Source organism: Phascolarctos cinereus, unplaced genomic scaffold (genome assembly GCF_003287225.1).
Source record: "Phascolarctos cinereus isolate Bilbo 61053 unplaced genomic scaffold, phaCin_HiC Scaffold_2;HRSCAF=192, whole genome shotgun sequence".
NCBI lineage: Eukaryota > Metazoa > Chordata > Mammalia > Diprotodontia > Phascolarctidae > Phascolarctos > Phascolarctos cinereus.
In genome coordinates, this window is record NW_027555625.1 from 330048776 (window position 1) to 330069344 (window position 20569).

At 42.5% G+C, this 20569-nt stretch overlaps 1 long non-coding RNA gene across 1 annotated transcript in view; it reads left to right on the forward strand.

The window, feature by feature from the left end:
• The first annotated feature begins 2679 nt into the window (after window positions 1-2679).
• LOC144455648 (uncharacterized) overlaps window positions 2680-20569 on the forward strand; it is a 76076-nt gene continuing 58186 nt past the window's right edge. Inside the window, exon 1 of the long non-coding RNA XR_013484366.1 lies at window positions 2680-2906. This is a non-coding gene — a long non-coding RNA (uncharacterized LOC144455648). The remainder of the gene's footprint in view (window positions 2907-20569) is intronic.

A 20569-nucleotide genomic window follows, 5' to 3' on the forward strand; every position in this document is an offset into this window, starting at 1 on the left:
TGTTGCTTCTTTTTTTCAAGACCAAGTTAGCATTCAGCTTTGTTTTCTTTGTTGTTGTTGTCGGTCTTTCCATTTCTAGTTTAGGTTTTAGTGAAAGAACATGTCCATTTTTACCTGCACCAGTTATCCTGTGAAATACTCCCTGGTTTAGGAGTAGCGCGAGTCAGCTAGCAAAAGAACTCAGGTCAGACTGTCCGGTAAATAACTGAAGGAAAGGAAATGTTTTCATTGGGCCACAAAGCAATTTCATTCTCAAATGATAATGGCCCCTTGAAACAGAGAGAAATATGTGAAGACATCATGTTTCTTATGCAGAAGATCTCTTGAAAATGATTTTAAAAAAACTTGCCCTGCACAAAGCCCTTTAGGAGATAGGGCTGTCTCTGCAGTCAGGGCAGGCTACTGGGTCTGCTGGGGATCTGTAGCTATAGGGATCAGTTAACTGGGTTATATTCAGAATGTATTCCTAAACAGTTATTCAGTATCATCTGGTGACAGAGAAAGTAAAGGTCAGGTAGTAAATCCTTCAAAGGGCTCTTTATCTGCTGCATTCAAATCCTTGCAGGCCCACATTGGATTCTCCCTCTTTCTTGAAGCCATCCTTGATCCCTTCCAGCTGGGATTTTTCAAAATTCCCCATAGCATCTCCTTTGTAACTCATCTAGGCTTTCCTTTCCTAGTTTGTATTATAGTACTGTGTGTTGAGATCTGAAATTCTATCTGGTCCAATCTCCTTCAATATTCAGGAGAAGATATTGAAGTCTAGAGAGAGAAAATGAATTGCCCAGGATACCCAGCTAGTTAGTGTTGCATCTTGGGTTACAACCGATTTCTCCTTCATTCCAGCCCTAGGCTTTCCAAATTGGCCTGGGCTGAGGACTTGCCCAGTCCTGGCCTAAGTGTGACTTCCTGCAGAGAAGATCCTTCTTTTAGCCTTTCCCTAACACTCAGGAAGGGACATTGATGTGCCTTGAAGAAAGGAAGCATCCATTTCCTATATCTCACAAGCTTGTAGCCAGGGGCATCTCTGCTAAGACTCTCCCTTTGCCCAAGTGTCTTCCCCTCGATGGTGAAGAGCAAATATGTAACTAGGGTGAAAAGACTAGGTCTTTGTCCCAGGGTGATGAATTTAGGGACCATCAAATTTAGAGGGTGCAGATGGCACTTGTTGCTTCAGTAACAGTGAAGCAACAGAGCCTAGGGCCTCCATAGCAAGAATAATGAGTGAGAATGGGAAGCTGCCCAAGGGAGGGGTGGGATTAATTCCTCTCATATCCCACTCTGTTCCTCTCTCCTACTTTTTCATATGTCATAGGACCTCTACTTCAATTCACATTGTGGTGCTCTGCCTCACTCTTTCAGTTGAGGGTGTACTTGCCTTGGGCACTGTTTGTACCAACTTAACTCCCTCCCTCCATGGGCTTGGAGTAATTTCCCAGCAATCATATGATAGACTAGTTGCACTAACCCATTCTTTCTGCCTCCCCAGAAAAGTCTACTGTGGTTTGTGACCCTGGATCAGTGAAACAACTGACCTGCTGCCTGGCAACGTCGGTCAGGTCACTTAGCCTGAGCTAAGCATGCTGAACCTTATTTTCTCAAAGAACCAAATTCCAATATACCGTAGAGTTAATGTGCTTCAACTGCTTTCCTATCTGTGCTCTGCTTTTCCTATCTTTTTCCTTTTATTCAGCAGCCTCTGAGAATACTTTGAGATTTTATGGAGCCCCAGGCCAAAGGGCCCCTGGACAGCCTAGCTGTTCTCTCCTCCCACCCCCATTCTCATTTCTGGTCTGGACCTTTCAAGGTTAGGACTAACTCCCTGGTCTGGGGGGAGGAAAAGCCTGAGGAACAGAGCTGCAGGAACCCTACTGCTGGAGATCAGTGGAAGCGTAACAACTAAGAGGACCCCCAGTTCCAGCCTTTCCCTCTCCCCAGGGTCTAGCGAGCTACTCTACATTCAACGAAGATCAAGTGACCGCCGTATTCAGATCACTGAGCTAAATGCTGGGGGCAAAGAGACACCATTTAAATGGATAAAGTCCCTGCCTTCATTGAGTTTGCCAAGGCAACTGGGGGGAATAAGGCACCCGGTTCAGCAATAACTGTAATACGCAACATTACATTATAAATATTTGGGAAAGGCAGGTGAGGACTGAGCTAGGAAAGGTCCTTTCCTACCGTGAGCGTCGGGCCCAGCCCGCTGGAGGAGGCGGCATTCGAGTTAAGAAGGAATTCAGCAAGTAAAAGAGGAAGTAGGATATTTTAGACGTAGGGAAGCATGACCAGAGGGGATGGGGTGGGGGGCTGGGAGGCCACAGTATGTTGGGAAGATAGAGAGTTCAGTCTGGGGAGAGTGGCGTGTAGAGTTCGTGGAGGGAAATAATAGGAGGTTATCTGGAAGGATAGGATGTTGCCAGATTGTGAGGGATGGGGACTGCCAGGCCTCTCCCCACATTACTAGATACTATGCACGGGAAAGATACTGCCTATCTCCCTCGACTCCCACTCGCGTTCAGTACCCTGGACCTATTCCACGCATCTCGGTCCCCCCCCCCCCAATTTTTAGTTCTCTGCGCGGCCGCGAGGCGGCGCGCAGGACTCTGTTGGTGCGCGCTGCCTGACTTGGGGCGGGCTGGGAGGGGCGGCGGCGGCTCCTTAGCCGGCGGCTGCGGAGGCAGAAGCTGCAGTGAGTCCCTGGCTTCTGCCGAGGGTGCCCCGCCTGGCGCCCCGCCCGAGCTGCCGGGAGATCGTCCCTCGCCTGAGTATCCCTAGCCCTGGCGACCTGCGCGCACCCTGCGCCGCTAGGTTTGCTCGGTCCAGAGCCGACTGTGCCCGGGAAGGTATAAGTGGGGATGGCTGTGCTCCCTAGCAGGATCAGGGGAAACCGGCGCGCCTAGCCGCGGGTAAGTAGCAGTCACTAGAAGATGCGTCAAGAGCAGGACGAGGCGAGGTTGTATTTTGGGGCACGCGAGTGTGTGTCTGTCTGTGTGTGTGTATTGTGTGTTTGCGCGCGCTTGTGTGTCTGCCCCGCAGGCGTCCAGGAGCTGAGCGCACCTGGTTCTTGAAACCCCGGCCCCTCACCCCTATCCGCAGAGCTTCTGAGGAAGCTGAGCCCCGAGCCAGGAGTAAGATGAGCCCATGCACACCCCCTACGAGACATCTCCGTATGTTTGTGGGTCTATGGGTCTCGATGTGTGTGTGTCTCCAAGTCCCCGAGAATCCACTTGCTTGTGCAAGCCTGTACCTTTGCATCTCCGTGTGTGTGTATATGCATGAGTGTGTGTGTGTGTGTGCTTGTTCCTGTCTCTAAGGGTTTCTGGCCCTCGGTGGGTCGGCATGTACCTGCGTGTTGCTTCACGTCCACATGACTTCCGTATATATGTGTTTCCATGTGCCTGTAGCTCAGTGTCCGTAATGTGTCTGTGCATCTCTGTGTATGTGTCTGTGTGCCCATGTGTTTCTGGATTCACATGTGTGTTTGTGTATGTATTTAGAGTGCTTCTTCTGTTATTCCATTTCCTGGAAAAGATAACACTGCCGTCTTTGACTGGGAAAGGTGAAGATGCCCTGCAGAACCTTTAAGCGTCCCAGGAACACCACGTTTGTGACTAGAGGTGCGCTCATTGGTGGGGTAGAAGGATGTCGTGTGTGTGTGTGTGTGTTTGTGTGTGTGTGTGTGTGTGTGTGTGTGTGTAAATAAACAAATACTTAACGGTCAGGCTGTTTTATTCAGCTGGCACTAAAGTGAAAAAGTCTACTTGACTCAGAATCAGGAGACCCGAGTCCTAGACCTGCCACCAAGTAACTGTGTGACCTTGGACAACTGCCTCTCCTAGCTTCAGTTTTCTCCTCTGTAAAATGTTTCTTTCATATCATGATCTCTAATGTCACTTTCATCTCTTATGGGTGAATTTTGAAGGTACAGTCGGCTTGGGAGAGTTAAGATTCTGAGAAATATTCCCTCCCCCCCTCTCCAGCCCACCTTCAACCTTGGAAGGGAGAGGGGAGAGGCAGGGTACACTTTTGCTCTCCAGGAGGATGCTTTTCCATCCACAGCTCTAGCTGCAGAAAGAAGTTGAGGGTGGGTAGGGCAGTGAGAGGTCTTGTAATACTAAAGCCCCTGTGGACAGTTCACACTTTGGGATCGGGACTTAGTGGCATCACCTTTGTGGTTAGATTTTCACAAAGCCACGCCTCCACTTCAGTGGTCCTGAGATTCCAGAAGGGACTTGACAGGCTAGTTATAGCTGATGTTGCCTTTCAGGTTTATTTAGATGTTGCTAGTCTGAGCCAAGAGAGGCCTTGAGGCTCACATAGCCCAGCCCATTCATTTTCCAGATAAGGAAACTGAGGCCCAGAGAGTTAAGTGACTTGCTCAAGGTCATATAGGTAATGATAGGCAAATGGGAATTTAAACTCAGGTCCTTTGACGTACAGTGTGCCCTTTCCACTGCTTACACTGCTTCACCAGATTTTCATAAAGTAATCCCTAAGCTCCAGTGCCACTGAAATTCCAAAGGGGAACTGACCAGCTGAGTATCACCGATGTTATCTTTCATTGCAAACATGGAATTCTAGGATGTCAAAACTGAGAGGGGCCTCAAAGGTAACATATTCCAGCCCAGTCATTTTATGAGTGAGGAAACTGAGGCCCACTGACATCCTCAAGGTCACACAGCTAACTAGTGATAGATCCAGGACAATGTAGGCTGTGATCTGTCTCAGGTTTTGCCCCCTACCCCTACTCTCTCAGAGGGAGTGGGGATCCGCAGCATAATTGTGACTCTCCAACTTTCCATCTATAAAGCAAGACAGATATCACAGAAACCCAGCCATGGCGGGGAGTTCGGGAGCTAGCGAGGTGAAGGAGCTGATCCTTCTCTGCGTGTGTGAGCAGCAGCTGCATCACCGCACCTGTGCATGCTCCATCTTTGCCAGAGACAGCTCTGTTCTCAGCAGGCAAATTCTGCCTAAAACTGCAGCCAAGAGGGGACAGATAAATAATTCACCCTTTGACATTTGTCTTCAGCTGAAGTGGGAATTTCCAGTGTCAGTTCCTGGGTTTACTTTGAAACAAATTTGATTCCTCCAAATCTAGGATTTGTTGAGCAGCTCAGAACAGAAAGGTATTTTCTTACTAAACTCTACCAAAATAACTCTCTTCTCCAACACCCTTATTTAAAAAAATTACTTTTTAAGCTTGTGATAATAATAAACACATTTACATAGTGCTGTGAGCTTCCCTTATGTTAGGTTTGCTGTGAGCATTGCATCTAAGGCAGCTTGGAGTAGTGTGGATTGACTTTAGAACACCTTGGGTTCAAGTCCCTTTGATACCTGCCTGCTGTGTGACTTTGGGCAAGTCACTTAACTTCTCTGTGCAGCAGTTAGCTCTCTAAGACTAAAAGTTACAAAGCTGGTATTGGTCTGCTGTGGTAGAAGGAGTTTCACTATATCAACAAAATTACAAGTCTGATATTTAAAAAATCTGAAAAATAACAGTATAGAATATTGTGTTTTGTTTAGTCACTTTTTAGATGTGTCTGACTCTGTGGCCCCATTTGGGGTTTTCTTGGCAGAGATACTGGAGTGGTTTGCTATTTCCTTTTCTAGCTCATTTGACAAATAAGGAAACTGAGGCAAACAGGGTTAAGTGACTTGCCTGGGGTCACAGTATCTGAGGCCACATTTGAACTCAGGTCTTCCTGACTCCAGATCTGGTGCTCTATCCAGTGCACCATCTAGCTACCCTATAGAATATTATAATTGATCCCAAATGGATCATAGATTTAAAACTAGATGTGGCTTTAGAGGTGATTGAGTTGAATTCCTTCATTTTACAGTTGAGGGAACTAAGGCAAAAAGTTTAAATGACTTGCCCAAGGTCACACAGCCAGCAGATTTCAGAGGTGGGACTTGAACCCAGGTCATTTGACTCCAAATCTAGCTTTTTATACTACCCCATACTCTCAGGAACTTTTAAGACAAAGCAGCTGAGAAGCTGCACCCTCCTGGGGAGCTGGGATGGTCATTTATCAGGGTGCCCAAGCACACTGCCCAATGACCTGGAACTGGATACAGCTAAATGCCTGGCCTGTGATGGAAATGTGTATATGTATGTACAAACATATGTACACAAATGGCAGAATTGCCATGTGACCTTGGGCAAATCATTTTATTTCCCTGGGCATCCATTTTCTCATGTGTAAAACGAGGTGGGACTCAGTCTCCACAGCTATGATTCTTTGATACTTCCCTGAGAAGACCGAAAGTCCCCTGCAAGAATAGGTCTAAATGTTTTCATCATTATTGGGTCAGCTGTGGTGGGTATCAATCAGTCAGTGGCTATGGAGCTCAGAATATACTTCTTAGCAGTAACTATGGCTGGGTGCCGTAGTCAACTTCAGCTGCCGACAGTCAAATTTTGGTCTTTCTGGCTTTGAGGTATGTGCCAAGACAGGCTCAGAGAAAGGTACTTCCAAGGGGCCAGATTAATAGCCCACAGGCATAGAGGGCAACAGGAACAAGGAGAATGTTTTTTGTTGTTGTTGTTGTTTTTTTGTCCTTGAACTTGGTCAGTCTTGGACAGTTTAAGCTGACCATTTATATTAGATAAATGCAGGGTTTTTACCCTCAGGGAGGAAATTCTGTCATTAGGAAGATGTATGGATATCTTTTCCTGCTAAGCATCATGGTTTTAGAGTTGGAAAGTTATCTTAGAAGTCGTCTAGTCCAATGCCTCTCATTTTTACAGATGAAGAAATTGAGGTCCGGAGAGTTTACCCAAGATCAAACAGGTATTAAGTGTCAGACCTGAGATCTGAACTCAGGTCTTCTGACTCTAAATTCAGCTTTCAAAATCCAAACTGATTCTTTTGGCTTTCAGAGGTAGCAAGTAACAGGGTTGGGAATCAAACATACTTTCTCCACAGCATTACTTGCTCTCATTTCTCTCTAAACTGAAGGTCTGCCTTCAGAAAGAAGGTTCTTAGCTGTGGGAAACAACATGTAAATAGATAAGTAAATAAAAGTTGCATCCAGAATAATAGATTAGATACTGGACCTGTGATTTCATTGGTTTAGTGAACTCTTAGGCAGGTGTAGTGGTAAATGTTTAACCACTAAATGGCTCTGAAGGGAGGATGTGGACATGACTCATTTTTAAGCTTAATTTGCATTATAAACATTTTCTCCATCACTTTAGTAAGGATAGACAATCAGTAAACAATACATCAAACCCTAATGTGTAGCTTTTGCTGGTTTCTGAGGTGTAAATACTTATACTGGAAATTTAACAATGGATGGATGAGCAAGCTAATTGGAGCTGGCTACAGCATACCTCTGCTCCCAGGTGAGGAAACTCCCTTTACCAATGAAAGTCAGCACCTTCTCTGTAATACCTAGTCTTAAGAGAGTTGGGAAGGGGCGGGGGTGGGGGGGAGACAGAGACAGAGAGAGACAGAGACACAGAGAGACACATAGACACAGAAACACAGAGAGAGGGAAGAGAGAAAGAATCAGAGAGAAGAAGAAAGAGAGAGACAGAGAAAGACAGAAACAGAGAGACACAGAGAAACACAGAGAGAGAGAGAGAGAGAGAGAGAGAGAGAGAGAGCGCTGTCTAGAGCGCTGAGAAATTTCATGACATCACACAGCCAGTATTATTCAAAGACCCAGGTTTTCCTGGTTTTGAGGCCGACTCTCTCACTACATCCTTTACAAAATAAATACAAAGTGAATCCAGGGCTCTTGGTTGCTGTGTTTTAAATATTTCTTAGAGTGTAGTATAGTAGCAAGCTGGATTTAGAGTCAGAGGATCTGAGTTCAAATCCCAGCTCTGACACTCCACGTGTTTGACATTGGTTAAATAATATAATCTTTCTGGACTTAGCTTCCTCAGCTTTAGAATGAGGGTGTTGTATTCAGCGACCTCTAGGGTCCCTTCCAGCCGTTTGTGAGCCATTCTATGATACTTCTTATTCTTATCTCTTACGGAGATTTAGCTTTGCTTAGCCCACCCTTCAGCATGCTTGTTTCAGAAATATGGGTGCCCATACACCCCCAGTTAATTAGCTGATATTGACCCTGGCCAGTTTTCTGGGCCTGCTTCTTGAGCAAGAGTTTCTCCAGCACCGGATCACAGAGGGGACATGTTGATCTGGAGTCCTTATTTCATAGGCATATTCTGACCAGCAGCAAAGATCACAGTGACAGACAGATTTAATTATCCTCCTATCAGTCTGTTGCAGATGTAATTGACCTTGCTGTGTGATGGAGAGAATAAGAGGCATCTCCTTTTTATGATGGCTGGACCTATGGGTTTGCTTTTGTGGAAGCTGTTGGATTGGAAGGATTAGGAGAGTATTTGTTATGTTTAAAGTCTTCTCTCTGCACCTCCAATTTCCAAGTGAGTACATTTGTATGCATAGAAAATAACAAGTTATTTTCAGAGTCAGAGAGCCATCCAATGACCTCTGAGGTCAGCTGGTCTAGCTGCCCAAGTGAGAATTTGTTCCATAGCAACCTGGACACATGATCATCTTGCCTATATTTGAAGTCCTTAAGTAATGAGAAACTCACTACTTCCTGATGACATTTCTACCATTGCATAGTTCTGACTGTTAGGAAATGGTTCCAGTCTCTCACCTTCATCACTATAGGGCCAAGCAGAATAAGTCTTCTTTGTGACAGCCCTTCAGATACTTGGAAGTGGCTCTTATGTCTCCTCAAATCTCCTCTTCTCTTGACACACCCAGTTCCTTCAACTGATACTTGTATGACATGGTTCTAGTCTTCTCATCATCTTCATTGTCCTCCTCTGGAAGAACTCTTGTTTGTTGATATCATTTCAAAAATTTGGCCCACAAAGCTGAACAAGATATCTCAAATGTGCCCTGACCAGGGCAGGGAAGAGGGGGACTATCACTTTCCCCACTCTGTATATTGTCTCTCTATTGATGCAGACCAGAAAGTCACCTTAGCATTTTGGACAGCTGTGTTATGCTTCTTACTGTGGAGTTTGTGGTCCACTAAAACCTCTGGCTCTTTTTCATACAAACTTGTCTAGCTATAATTCCCTCATTTTATACTAGTAGTGGTTGATTTAAAATTTATTATAATTATTGATTCATTTAATGATTGATTTTTTGATCCCAGGTATAAAAGTTTGCATTTACCCTAGGTTTTGTCTTTTTATTTGTTTGCTTGTTGTTATTGTTGCTGTTGTTGTGGAGTCATGTCTTTGTGACTCCATTTGGAGTTTTCTTGACAAAGATACCAGAGTGGTTTGCCATTTCCTTCTCTTGCTCGGTTTATAGATGAGGAAACTGGGTTAAGTGACTTGCTCAGGGTCATATTAATAAGTGTCTGAAGCCAGATTTGAACTCAGGAAGATGAGCCTCCTTGACTCCAGACCCAGCACTCTATCCACCGTGCCATCCTAGGTTTAGAGTTTCCTTAAATGCTCACACAATATTTTCAAATTGCTTCTCCTCTTTTAAATAGAGATAAGCAATATGGTGTCATGGACAAAAATCACTACACTTAGAGACAGAAGACTGCTTCAGACCTTGGCTCTGATACTTATGGAGTTTATGACCTTGGGCAAATCGCTTAATTTCCTTGAGTGTCTGGTGCCTCCTACTTTCTTCAGGATAATCATACTCACACTCTCCATGGGGGGGGGCATTGTAAGGAAAATGCTTATGGAGGTATTTCTTAAGCTTACTACAAACTAGGATCTAGAGATACAAAGACAAAAGAGGCACTGTTCTGGCTCTTAAGGAGCTTATATTCTAGTCAGGGATAGAACATGTAAATACAAAGTAAAATATAAAATAATAATGCTGGGGGGGGGAAGCAATACTAGCTGGGGGTATCAAGCAGGGTCTTATGGGGAAGTGGTACCTGAGCTGAGCATAACATCCTATAAAAACATTAGTTACTATCTTATTTTTATGAATACATGTTTTATAAATGTAAAACTTATTTTTATAGTGATATAAATGATAATTTCTCTGCTTCAAAACTTTTTAATGTTCCCAAAAGGCCTCCTGAGGAAGGTTCAGACTTTTCAGCCTCATATTCAAGACCCTGAATCATCTGATGTTACCCTACCTATCCAGCCTTATCTTATACTGCTCCTCTTCATATAACCTATATTCTAGTCAAACTGGATTACTTCTTTTCCACATATGAGCCTTGTATTTTCCTGCCTCTCTGCTTTTGTTCACAATGTTTCCTATGGTCAGATCCCCTGCCCTCACTTCCCCTTGTTAAATCACTATAATCTCTTACCTTCATCACTGAACAGTTAAATGGTGTTTAATTGCATTTCTTTACGAGCTAAATAGACTCCACATTTTATCTATACTCTAAAGCACTTCCTACTCTAGGGAGGCTTGGGTCATCCTTTGAGAACCATGGAACTTTACACAGAATCTCAGTGTTGGGACTTCAAAAGTCATCGGGTCCAACCCCTAAGTGAAAGAGAATCCCTTCTTCAACACTATAAATGGCGACCCAACCTTCTCTTGAAGACCCTTGGTGATAAGAAACTCACTTCCTGTTTAAATAGCTTCTTCCATTTTTAGACAACATAAATTATTTGAAAATTATCTTTCTTATATTAAGCCTGTCTGCTTCTTTATAACTTCTACCCAACGTACCCTAGTTCAATTAAATTCATCTCAAGTGTTTATTAAGCACCAACTATATACTGGGGAACTTTTTAGAACTATAAGTTGCAGTACAGATACTGACTTGCATCTATGAAAGTGGTTTTCTCACTAGTCAGTTGGTAAACATTTCTTAAGCATCTGCTATGTATCAGGCACTGTGCTAAGCACTGGGGATGCAAAAAAAAAGGCAAAATGCAATCTCTGCCTTTAAGGAGCTTACATTGTAATGGGGGAGATGCAAACATCTATGCAAACAAGCAATGTAAACAGCTATATACAAACAAGTTATATTTAGGATAAATGAGAGATAATCAACAGATGGCAGGCACTAGAAAAGAGAGGAATCAGGAAAGGCTTCCTGTAGAAGGTAGTAGATTTTACCTGGGACTTGTACTCAGGGAAGCCAGGTGTAGGGATGAGGAGGAAGAGCATTTCAGGCATGGAGGAAGCCAATGAAAATGCACAGAGTTGGGAGATGAAGTATCTTGTTTAAGCAAAAGCAAGGAAGCCAATGTCATTAGATCCAAAGTATGTAGGAGAATGTAAGATAGAAGAAGACTGGAAAGGTGGGGAGTGGGGAAAGAGGCATAGATTATGAAGGGCTTTGAATGCCAAACAGAGGACTTTGTATTTGATTGTGGAGGTGATAGAGAGTCACTGGAGTTGATCGAGCATGGGTGTGTGACATAGACAAACCTGCACTTTAGGAAAATTACTTTGACAGCCAAGTAGAAGATAGAATGGAATGGTAGGTGACTTATGAAGAGGCTACTTAAATAATCCAGATGTGAAGTGACGAACACCTGCACCAGGGTGGTGGCAGTGTCAGAGGAGAGAAGGGAGTGTATGCAAGATATCCTACAAAGGTAAATTTGACAGCCTGTGCCAACAGATTGGATATGGTGAGAGAGAATGAGGAAGAATCAAGGATAACTCCTAGGTTGTGAGTCTGGGGGACTGAGAGGATGGTGATAGGGAAGTTAGGAAGAGGTGAGAGTTTTTGAGGGACAAAGTAGTAAGTTCAGTTTTTGAGTTTAACTTTGAGTTCAAGATGTGCATCAGTTGGAGATGCAAGACTTGAAGTCAACACAGAGGTTAGAGCTGGATTAAGTAGATTTGAGCATCATTAGTATAGAAAAGGTAATTGAATCCATGACTGCTGAAGCGATCATCAAGTCAAGTAATATGGAAGAAGAAAAGGGCCTAGGACAGATCCATGGAGGACATCCTTGTTTAGTGGGCATGATCTGGAAGAAGATCCAGCAAAAATGACTGAAAAGGAGTGGTCAGATAGTTAGAAGAACCGGGATAGAAAAGTGTCACAAACCTAGAGAGAAGAGAATATTAAGGAGAAGAGGGTGATTGATGGTGTCAAAGACTGCAGAGAGGTAAAAAAGGATGAAGATTGAGAAAAGACCATTATATTTGAAATTTAAGAGATTATTAGAAACTTTTGAGAGAGCAGTTTTAGTTGAATGATGAGGTAGAAAACCAGACAATAGAGAGTTAAAAAAGTGAAAAGAAAGGAAATCAAGGCACCTGCTGTAGATGGCCTTCTCAAGGAGTTTAGCCACCAAAGGGTGAAAAGACACTATCAGGCATGGATGGATCAAGTGTAAGTTTTTTGAGGATGGGGAGACATGAGCATATTGATAGAGTAAGGAAGCAGCTAATAGACCTGGCGAGATGGAAGATGAGAAAGTGGGGATGCTAGAAGGGGCAGTCTGCTGAAGGAGACAAGATGTAATAGAATCACCAGGAATTGCTTTAACGTAGACCTGGTCCAAAAAAAAAGTTCCAAGGACTGTGCTAGGTTCTTGCATATTCAAAGACAAAAATTAAACAACAAGGAGCTTATACTCTGTTGGGAGAAATGACATGTACATAGAAAACTAAAATACCATATAGAATGTATCCATATGGATACATTCTATATGGTATTTTAGTTTGAGGAGGAACAATCGAAGGGTAGAATGAAAGGGAATAGGGACGTAAGAGAAATGAGGTTGACGAGCATGGATAGAAGGAATTTTCAGTCTGGGCAGCCAATAGCTCAGAATCACAAGGATTCTAAGTGGAGATCACACTTATATTTCATCATATTAAATTTGGCTCCTCATTCTAGCCTGTCAGGATATTCTTAGACAATGATTCTCTCATCTCTTGTGTTAGATAGCCTCTGCAGCTCTGTGTCATCTGAAATTTAGATGAACATGCCATCTTTGCCTTGATCTAAGACACTGATAAAAAGTACTGAACAGAATAGGGTCAGGGACGGATCCCTGGGGTGATCTACTTGAAAACTCCCTCTAGGATGGCATCAATCCACTCATCACTACTCTTTAAGTCTGGTCATTCAACAAGATCCGAATCCTCTAACTGTAATGTCAACTAGTACACTTCTCTTTAAACAACAACAACTTTTTAATAGACCTCTTTTTCTCTAGTATACCTTTATTGAACTCTTTGCAGAGTCATCCCATATAACAAATAATATTGTTAAGGGGGGGAGAGAGAGAGAGAGAGAGAGAGAGAGAGAGAGAGAGAGAGAGAGAGAGAGAGATCAGCATGTGATTAATAAATCAAAAAAGTCTGAAAATATGTGTAATGTGCCATTCTTGTGAACCTCCTACCTCTGCCAAAGAATGAGGAGGTGTTGTCTTCCCTTATGTCTTCTTTCAAGCAATGCTGTTCTTTACAATTTTTGTAACATTCACTTCTGATTCTTTTCTGTGATTGTTCTTTCCACTTACTCCATTGTAGTCATTGTGTATATAATTTTCTTGGCTCTACTTCTTTCACTCTGCAACAGTTCTTGATCACTCCATGCTTCTTTGTGTTTATTACATTCTTCATTTCTTACTACATAGTCATATTCCATTCTATTCATGCACCACTATTTCTTTAGCCATTCCCCCAAATGATGGGCATCTCCTCTATTTCCAATTCTTTGCTGTCACAAAAAAAAAATACAGCTATATTTTGGTGGATATGAGGACTTTCTTTTTATCAATGTTCTCCTTGTGGTATGAGCCTAGTAATGGAATCTCTAGACCAAAAAATATGGACATTTTAGACATTTTGGTCATTTTATTTGCATAATTCGAAATGATTGTACTAACTCACAGTTTCACCAACAATGCACTAGTGTGCCAAACTTTCCACAACCCTTCCAACATTGATTATTCTGATTTGTGGGTGTGAAGTGAAACCTCAGAATTGTTTTGACTTGCATTCTTTTATTAGTAATTTGGAGCATTCATTCATGTGTTTGTTAGTAGTTCGCAATTCTTCTGAGAATTTGTTAATATCCTTTGATCATTTATCTGTTGAGGAATGGTTGTCATATATCATATGTATGTCATCTATCTGTTAATTGTTTAGATATGTGTATGTGTAAATGTGTGTGTATACACACACAGTATAATATTAAACCATTATTAGAGAAATTTGTTACAAAGTCACCCCCCCATCCACTGCTTCCCTTCTCATCTTAACGGCATTAATTTTGCTTGTGCAAGTTTTTGAGTTTCATCCAGTTTCCCCTCTTTAGTCTATCTTCCACATATCTGTCAAATCGATATTACTAATGCACATGTCTAACCTTGTCACACCTGATCCTCTTAACTGCTAGTGCCACCTTTCCCAAACTACCTTGCATTTAATGACTTTGTATTTATTCTTTTTATATTTATTCTGTCTGTACCTCTATATATACTTTGCCCTCCCCCTCTATTAGAATGCTCATTCCTAGCAAGTAGTGATTGCTTCATTCATTGTACTTGTATCCCCAGCACCTAGCATGGTGTCTTACACATGGTAGGTGCTTAATAAATTTTTATTGATTGATTGATTGATTGTGGCTCCCAGGATAAAGCACAGACTCCTAATCTTGACATTGGGAAGCCCTTTAAAATCTGGCTCTAATCTCTCTTTCCAGGCTGGTTGTACATCACTCTCCAGATTCCAGACACACTGCCCTGTTGGCTGTTTTCCTGTCCACAGTACTCCATCTCCTATGTCTGTGTTTGGAACAGGCTGTCCCCTATTACTGGAAGCCTCTCTTTCTTGTCTCTATGTCTGAGAACCCCTAGCTTCCTTCAAGGCCCAGATCAACTGCCTCCTCCTATAAGAGACCTCTCCTAACCCCTTGGGAGGTCGGCCTCCCTGCCCTTGAAATTACATTGTACTAACTTTGCATATATTTTGTGCCTGCTTCTCTGAGTAAAATTGTTTCCTTCTTTTAGAATATCCAGCACCTGACACATAGTAGCCGCTTGATAAATGCTTGTTGAAGTAGGGTGCAAGGTAGGCAATTGTCTGGGAAGCCCTGCCCCTGTCCCTGATGGCATCACAGCTTCAGAGCTATGAGAGACCCTAGAGTCTTCTGGGCCATGTCCTTTATTTGGGAGACAAGGAAGCCGAGGGGGCCTGGAGAAATGAAGGGAGCTATCCAAAGTCACACAGGCCCTGGACTAATAGAGTTAGCGCTAAAAGGGGCTCTGGAGATCATCCAGTTCAACCCTCTCATTTTGCAGGTGAAGAAAGTGAGGCCCAGAGAAGAAAACAGATGTGCCAAGGGTCACACAAAGCTGGAATGGACTAGAGAAAAGTCCTTAGACTATAAATCCAGCCGTCTTGTCTCCTGTACCATACCGCCTTACAGAGAGATGGCAGCAGTGGGAGCAGTAAGGGATGCCCGTAACAGGAGAAGAATCCAATTAAGCTTCTGTAGGAAAAGGAGGCAGCTAGGTGGCACAGTGGATAGAATGTCAGGAAGACTCATCTTCCTGAGTTCAAATCTAGCCTCTGACGTTTACTAGCTGTGAGACCTTGGGCAAGTCACTGAACTCTGTTTGTCTCAGTTTGCTCATCTATAAAATGATCTGGAGAAGGAAATGGCAAACCGTTCCAGTATCTTTGCCAAGCAAACCCCTGATGGGATCACGAAGAGTAGGACATGACCGAAAAACAACTGAACAACAATGACAACAGAGGAAAAGGAAGTTCAAATTCAATTCAGATCCTTGGTTTTACAGAAAAGCTTTTCTCCAAGTCCATTTGCAAAACTGTAAGCCCTTGAGTGTGTATAGTAGAGGCCCTGTTGTCATGTTGTCTTCATCATTCTGCTCACCAGTAGCTTGGGACTGACACAGGGACCCAGGAAAGATTCGTTAATAAGTGAGCGAGCAACAAAACGGTTACCCGAATGGATTCTATTAGTCATTAAGTACCGAAGCAATTGAGATTCATGAAGCATCTTAAACAGCGCAGAACAATTCTGATCAGGTTCTCACCTCCTGGCAAGGAAGCAGTGTGTTCGTGGGGGGCGGGGGGCTGCACAGTCAGCACGTGTGCTTACAGCACTGTGACCCATTTAAGAGGCTCTACCTGCAAGGTTCCCGAGATGTTGCTTTAGCTATAAAAGAGATTATTGGCTCGGTCTCAGTGTCTCTCAACCTCTTTCTCATTTCCTGATTAACCATCATGGGTAACTCAGCCATGGTGATGTTTCCAGGGGGCTCTGAGCCTGCCTCATTATTTGATTGGTGCCTAATGAGATTTTCCTGCCCTAATAATTTCCTTTTTTGCAGAATGATTGCAGGATTGAGATTTAAGCTTCTTTCTTCATCGTGAAAAAGTCACCTGGCAGGCAGAGCTCTATCCTCATTTCCAGCAGACCTGCCTTGGTTGTCAGCTTACCATTATCTAGGAGCATAGATCTAGACTACTGAGGCCATTGATTCCACTCCCTTCATTTTACAGATGGGGAAACTGAGGCCCAGAGAAATGAAATGACTTATCCATGGTGACATAAGTATTAAGTGTTAGAAGTGGGATTTGAACCCAGGTCCTCTGACCCCAGAACCTGTGCTCTTTCCATTGTACTCCAATGTCCTCCCAAACAGGCAAGTTGTTTTAACCATTGTTTCTCCATCCATCAAATGAGGGCAATTATAACTGCCTTATCTACCTTTAGCAGTGAATTCTTATGTACAGTGAACCTGTCTTTCTTTCTCTCCCTGTTCAGAACTGAAGGTAAATCACAGTAACTAGGATTCCCCATCTGACTACTTGCTCTATTTTTTGTTAATTTAACTTCCTGATTATCAAAATCCAGTTAATTCTAAATTCTTCTCCTCTGGTCCCTTGCGTTTTAAATGAATGAGGCTTTAGCTAAGTACAAAACGTCAGTCACACTTAGGATGGAGGTAGAATTAAAGCTACCACGAGCCTTTGAAAGTTACAAAATGTACTCCCCATCCCCCACCCCCAACAAAGAGGAGAGTGCAGAATGTCCCTCTTACAGAGAAGTCACTTCTGGAGTTTTCAAGAGCAGCTTTCCTTCTGAAACTCAGACCTGATCAGAGACAAGTCTCAATCTTTTTCTCAAGCAAGCCAGGCCTTTCCAAAGCATGCCTTTGGGGATTGTGGTAAAATGGGCTGTTGACTGTCTCTGTAACATACGTGTTATATCACATCCAGATTGTAGCCAGTTGTCTGCTTTCAAACAAAACCCTCTGGGAGCTCAGGTTTGAACAAGGTGGAAAGCTGATTCATCTCACAGATGCTGCCTGAGCACCACTAGAGTACAGTAGGACCCTTTACACACTGTCTGACCTAACTTCCTAATGTTTAGATCCACTCACCTCTTCTGCCTCAAATCCTTCGGTGTCTCTCTATTTCTTACCAAATAAAATACAGACTCCTTGGTCTGGCAGTCAAGGTCATCTGTAATTTGGCACCAGTTTACCTTTCTGTTCTTATTTCTTATGAATTCCTTCCATAGACTTTGCATTATTGCATATCTAGACTTCTCCCTGCCCCTTGAGCTTTCTTTGTGGTTTTGCACATCCAAGCTTCTGCCCATACTTTCCCCCATGTCTGAAATCACACTCCTCTCCAATGATATTTGTTGGATTCCTAATCATCCATATAAAAAAAAGTTTTATTGATACTGTTTGTTTTCATGTAATTTTCCAACTATCTCTCTTCTCTATTCAAACCTCCCTTGTAATAAAGAAAACATTCTTATATAAAACTATCTGATGGAATGTCCATGTCTGACAGAATATTCAATATCTGCCCCCATAGCCCCCACCTTTCTGTCAAGTAGAAAATATGTTTCATTATCTCTCCCTCTGGTCGAAGATTGGTCATTGCAATTAAACTGAATTCAGCTTCCTATTAAAAATGTTTTTGTTTCTATTATTGTAGTCATTGTGTGCATTTTCTCTTGGTTCTGTTTTCTTTACCCTATATCACTTTGTACAGATCTCTATTCCTCTGAATTCCTTACATCTGTTACCGCTTTTGGTGCTAAGAATATTCCATTACATTTGCATAGCACAATTTATTCAGCCATCTCTGCCCACTGAGTATCCATTTTGTTCCTAGGGTTTTTGTGTGTGTGTGTGTGTGTGTCCAAGAAGGTGCCTCCATGAGTATGTCTGTCTGTCTTCTACTTTGCTTTCTTTCTTTGACCTACCTACTTGTTAAGGTATATGCTCCACAGCGGGATTGCTAGGTCAAAGAACATGGACATTTTAATGACTTTTCTCACATCGTTTCCAATTGTTTTCTAGTGTGGTGGGGTCAGTTCACAACTCTACCAACAATGCATTACATGATCTTCCTTCAAAGCCTGCCTCAACTGTCACTGCTTCAAGGAAGCTTTTTCCAGAGTTCCCAATCCATTCTAGTGGACATTCATCTTTTCTTCTCCCAACTTCACATAACACAGTGTTTTTGCTATACCTCTCAAATGTACTTATGTTTTATTTTATATTCATTTTATATGTTTTATTTTACATATTTATATTTATTTTACATTAGCTATTTTTCTATATAATGGTGATATGTACTACAGGGGGCAGCTAGGTGGCACAAGGGATAGAATGCTAGTTCTGGAATCAGGAAGACCTAAGTTAAAGTCTGTCTTCCGACACTTATTAGCTGTGTGATCATGGGCCAGTCACTTAACCCTGTTTGCCTCAGTTTCCTTATCTGCAAAATGGGCTGCAGAAGGAAATTGCAAACCACTCTGATAAAGATGCCAAAGAAAACCCTGAATGGGATCACAAGGAGTCAGACACGACTGAAACAACTGAACAGCAACCACATACTTCAGCATGTAGTGATACTATAAAACTGTATGTTACATATTTAGTTCTATGGCACTTTAAAGTTTGCAAAGCACTTTACATACATTATCTCATTTGAACCTCACAGTAAATTTGCGAGGTAGGTCTTATCTGAAGCTTGTTGGGGTAATGGATAGAGTGCAGGAGTAGGAGTCAGGAAGACCTGAGTTCTAATCCTAATTCAGACACTCCTTAGCTGTGTGACCCTGGGCAAGTCATTTAACCACTCTGTGCCTCAGTTTCCTCATCTGTAAAATGTGGATCATAATAACACCTACTTCCCAGGGTTGTCGTGAGGATCGAATTAGTTAACATATGTAAAACATGTTGCAACTCTAAGGCAATATATAAATGCTAGCTTCTTACAGATCAGGAAGCTGAGGTACCAAGAAACTATGACTTGCCTGTGGTCATACACTTAGTAAGCGTCAGAGGCAGGACTTGAACCCAGGTCTTTGCTGACTCTAAAATGAGCACTTTTCCTTTTGTGCTTTGTAGCCCTTCCCCATTATAAATTCTATGAGATCAGGAACCAGGATTTAGCTAAATAGTACTCAAGAGAACATAATGAATGCTAAGGAATATTTACTGGCTTGAGGTTATCATTGATCTGAGAACCCCCCTGCCCCAAGAAGAGCAGAGATGAGATCTTAATTTCCAACCTTGTGCCCAACAACAGGGACTCTCTCTCCTAAGATTTCAGCTAGCTGCTTGGTGTTCTTTATGACTTTTATTCACTTCATCTCATTCTATAGTCTGCTGAATTTGTGTATATATGCAGTTCTCCTACCAGCGTATAAGCTCCACAAGATCAGGGATATGTCTTATTCTTCTCAGTATTCTCCCCAAAGCACCTTTGCACATACTGGGACTTTGATATGTGTTTGTGTGACTGTTAAAATGATGAAAAAATAAGACTAAATGCTGTGTGATTGTAATGATAAAATTTGACCTCCCACAAATACAGGAGAAAAGGTTCTTCTCTACCTTCTGCAGAGGTGGTGGCCTATGAGTGAGGAGCATCAAATATGCTGTCTGATTCTATTGATGTTTAGGTTATTTTCTTTCAGTTGTTTTTTTTTCTTCCTATTTTATTCTTTGTTACAAGGAATGGCACTCCAGGGGAGAAAGGGGGAAGAGACGTATTTGAAAATAAAGGTGATGTGCCAATAAGAAGTAATTTTTTAAAAATTAAAAAAAATTCATAAGTGATAATGCAGTGGAAGTGGGCATTCTGAACTGTTGGATACGGAGATTTAGGGATCTCTCTTCATTTTTCTTCACCATAAAAACAGGAGAAATGCCAAAATAATTGAGGATGGTGTTACAGAAATGGCCTGGAGGCAACAGCAGGAACAAAGAATATGGCTAGTATTTTTCTGGCCCTATGAGAGGGAGTGTGAGGAGTGGCCATTAATGAAGAAGATTGAAAAGGATGTGATAGCCTCAGGAAAGACCAGGTTTAGAGTAAATCGAGGCAGAGGGAATATTGGTTGAAAAGCTGGATACTGTGCATGTGGAGGGACATTGACAATAGAGCTTGAGTTCTGAAAGACACTATTAAGTGGACTGGTCAGTGGATGAATTGGTTTGGAGAGGATCATGGGTGATTAGAATAGGGGTCAGGGGAATGTACTACAAACATGTACCACATGAGATAAGTGCTTCGTGCACCCTTAGGAGAAATCAATGGGTAGAGAAGGTTTCCAGTCTATGGGCTGAATGAAGAGCTCTTGGGAATGA